The sequence below is a fragment of the Amblyraja radiata genome, chromosome 13, assembly GCF_010909765.2.
Source record: "Amblyraja radiata isolate CabotCenter1 chromosome 13, sAmbRad1.1.pri, whole genome shotgun sequence".
NCBI classification, from domain to species: Eukaryota; Metazoa; Chordata; class Chondrichthyes; order Rajiformes; family Rajidae; genus Amblyraja; species Amblyraja radiata.
The window spans coordinates 51,561,299-51,565,624 of record NC_045968.1 but is presented as its reverse complement, the minus strand read 5'-3'; positions in this window follow the sequence as shown (position 1 = coordinate 51,565,624).

Genomic DNA, 4,326 nt, shown 5'->3' with positions numbered 1-4,326 from the left:
AACTAAACTAAACATTTGGATAGGACAAAATGTGTAGGAAAGAACTGCAGATGCTGGTTTAAACTGAAGTAGTTTATTTTGAAAACACCACCCATAACTGATTGAAAATCTGTTGAAGCCTAAAAGCAATTACATTTTATTTCAGCAGTAAAAAATATTTCTATTTACTTAACTTCTCATAATATAGCAATGTTATCACATAAAATTTGACTACAACTTAAATACTAAAATACTAATACAGTTCAGTTTAGTTTATTGTTATGTGTACAGTGGGACAGTGAAAAGCTTGTAGCGTGCTATCCAGTCAGCAGAAAGACAATACATGATTACAATCAATCCGTTTACAGTATGTTGGGAATAACATGATAAGGGAATAACGTTTAGTCCAAGGTAATGCCAGCAAAGTCCGATCAAGGATAGCCCGATAGTGAGAGGCAAATAGTAGTTCAACACTGCTCTCTGGTTGTGGTAGGACGGTTCAGTTGCCTGATAATAGCTGGAAGAAACTGTCCCTGAATCTGATGGTGCGTGTTTTCACACTTCTATCATAGATTGTGATAGAAAGACATAGACTAACGTAGATGACCAGTACATGGGTCCAAGAGGTGAGCAAAAGGAGAATCATAAAAAAGGAGAGAAAGAAAGAGAGAGAGTTGAAGAAGTTAAGGGATAAATTCCACAACTTGTAGATTTACCTGTTGAAGGTAGGGCCTCCAGTAGTGGAGTCATTAAATGCATGTCATAAGTGAAGGTAGACAAAAATGCTGTAGAAACTCAGCGGGTGAGGCAGCATCTATGGAGTGAAGGAAATAGGCAACGTTTCGGGTCGAGACCCTTCTTCAGACTGAGGTCATAAGTGAGACACAGGTCATAAGTCAGGTGCTCAGATCACTTTGAAAAATTACAGAAATGAGGAGGGTGAAACTACTCAGGGATTTGAAACCAAATTTAACGAATAGGTACTCAGTAATCAATGTAAGTCAAAGGTTTCAAAGGACTTTTATTGTCACGTACCAATTAAGGTACAGTGATATGCGAATTACCATACAGCCATACTAAAAAAAAGCAACAAGATACACAACTACATAAAAGTGACCATAAACATCCACAACAGCGGATTCCCCACATTCCTCACTGTGATCCAACCTTCTTCTTCTCTCCACGATCAAAGCTCCCGCAGCCAGCGGTCGAAGCCTCCGCGTCGGGGCGGTTGAAGCTTCTGTGGCTTGGAGCTCCCGAAGTCGGTCTCTAATCAAAGACCGCGAGCTCCACGATGGTAAAGTCCGCAGGCTCCCGCGGTTGGAGGTCTGAGGTCGATCCCCGACAGGGATCGCGAGCTCCACGATGTTAAGTCCTGCAGGCTCCTGCAGTTGGAGCTCCCGGTCGATCGCCAGCAGAGGACGCCAACTCCTTGATGTTAAGCCGCAGTGCGGATGGTGATTCAATACAGCAAAAAAATCTCATCTCCGTCGAGGTAAGTGATTAAAAAATCTCCCCCAATTCCCCCCTCCACCCCTCATATAAAACTAGCTAAAGAACACTAAAAACATACATTTAACACATGCTATTAAAACAACAAAGAAGGAAGGGACAGACAGACTGTTGGCAAGGCAGCCATCACTGGCGCCACCTGATAGAAGTGTGAAAACGCACACCATCAGATTCAGGGTCAGTGATCATTAGTGCTGAATAAGAATTGGTTTGGGACATGGGCAGTGGGATCTGGATGAATTTAGTTTTATGGCAGGTGGGAGATGTGAGATCCACCTGGAATATATTGCAGTGCCCAAGTTTAGGAGTGACAAAGCTGTGAATGAGGGTTTCAAATGAGATTGAACTGCACAGGAGCAGGAAGTTGGGTGATTTACAAGTGTGGAAATAGATGGTTGAGTGATTGCACAGATGCATGGACAAGAACTCATCTCAAAGTCAAAATGTCACTAAAGCATTAAATAAAACACCAAGTGCTGAGGAACTCAGCCAATAGGGCAGCATCTGTAATAGGAACTGGGCAAATGATGTTCAGGTTGGGATCCTTCTTCAGGCTGATGGCGATTCCTGACTCGAAGTGTTGTCTGTCATTTCATTGACGCTGTCTAAACCGTTGAGTTCCATCAGCAGTTTGTATTTTGCTCAAGATTCCTGCATCTGTAGTCTCTTGTATGAACATTTTTAAACAGTTGCCAGAGAGAGAAATAGAATCTACATCGAGAGCAAGGGCTCCCAATCTGGGGTAAATTTACTCCCAGAGGGTAAAGTCTGCCTGCTCAGGGGGTAAATTTGTTGATTCTGGATTTGAACATATTTTTTCTCATTGACTGACTGTGTTTGGTTCTGGTTTACTGGTATCTGTTCATCATTAGTTGTTCATAAATAAGTGAAATAATATTGTTATGTGCTATTAAAGTTGCCGGGTAAACAGGACGAAAAAGGGTGGGAACCCCTGATCTAGAGAAAGGGGCAAGTCGCTGATGAAGGTACACAAAATTGCTGGAGGAACTCAGCGGGTGCAGCAGCATCTATGGAGCGAAGGAAATAGGCGACGTTTCGGGCCGAAACCCTTCTTCAGACTGATGGGGGGTGGGGAAAGAAAGAAGGAAAAAGGGAGGAGGAGGAGCCCGAGGGCGGGCGGATGGGAGGGTGGGAGGAGACAGCTAGAGGTTGAAGGAAGGGGAGGGGACAGCACAGGCTAGCCAAATTGGGGGAATTCAATGTTGATGCCATAAGGGCGCAAGGACCCCAGACGGAATATGAGGTGCTGTTCCTCCAATTTCCGCTGTTGCTCACTCTGGCAATGGAGGAGACCCAGGACAGAGAGGTCGGATTGGGAATGGGAGGGGGAGTTGAAGTGCTGAGCCACCGGGAGGTCAGGTAGGTTAAGGCGGACTGAGCGGAGGTGTTCGGCGAAACGGTCGCCCAACCTACGCTTGGTCTCACCGATGTAAATTAGCTGACATCTAGAGCAGCGGATGCAGTAGATGAGGTTGGAGGAGATACAGGTGAACCTTTGTCGCACCTGGAACGACTGCTTGGGACCTTGAATGGAGTCGAGGGGGGAGGTGAAGGGACAGGTGTTGCATTTCTTGCGGTTGCAACGGAAAGTGCCCGGGGAGGGGGTGGTGCGGGAGGGAAGGGAAGAATTGACGAGGGAGTTGCGGAGGGAGCGGTCTTTGCGGAAGGCAGACATGAGGGGAGATGGGAAGATGTGGCGAGTGGTGGGGTCACGTTGGAGGTGGCGGAAATGGCGGAGGATTATGTGTTGTGAAATTGACTTCAACTTGACCAATATTTAATCCAAATAAATTTCTGCTCATTCAGTTCTGAATAGTGATTTAAACAGGAAATGTGGAGGCAAGGTGGAGTTGAGTGATGTCAGGAAATATATAAAACTTGAAGCTCTTGAACCACCTGCACACGCTTGATTCTAGAACACTACAGTCCACTTTTTGTTTTGTTTTTAAATTGCATTTTGCACCAATTTTTGTCAGTCTATTTGCCTGTGATACTGCTGCAACAAGATTTTCATTGTACATTTACATCACCATACTAGTGCATATGACAATTAACTAATAAACTCAACTTGATTTGACTTGACTTGGGTTTTCAGACGTATGGCAGCTTGCAGATGAAAAATAGCATGAAACCAAGGATATGCTATAGTAAGGGTAACATGTTTGCCAACAATAATCTATTTAAGGTGGGAACACCTTGTCAGAAAAATAGTGGACCTTGAGCAATAGTGAGAAAAGCAAATGGGAAGAAGTTGCTTGAAACAAGACAAAATAGTCTTCAGTAACTAGTAGTAGAAAACATACTTAAACCATTACCACAATGAACAACTACTGGAAAAGTCATGTAAATTAATATAATTGAATAATAAATTGAGGAATTCTCACAGGCATATAATTTAATCATATTTAAATTAATCATATTTAATGTGCCTATGGATTTCAATAGCTCAGCTACAGGTCAATGGAAGTCTTTTGTGCTGTTTAATAAGAAACAATTATAAATCTTGGAATCTGACTAACTTAAACCTTAAGCACTTTTTTGAATGCTGAGCATGAACAAGGAGCTATTAAGTCAGAGGCAACAAATTCCTCACAGATGAACAGGGAGAACTAGGAGACTTGAGCCAAGTTTATTTTGCATTAACTGAATACTAGAAACAAGCCTCTCACTCATGACACAGGTATAAGTGCTGATGTTTGCAAATTAGATTGTTAATCTTTTCTTAAGAAGCTGGCAGGTCCACCTTAACATGAGCATTAAAGGTTTTCAAGAGTTTAAGCTGTTAGCTGATTATACAAGTGCACATGTAGCCCT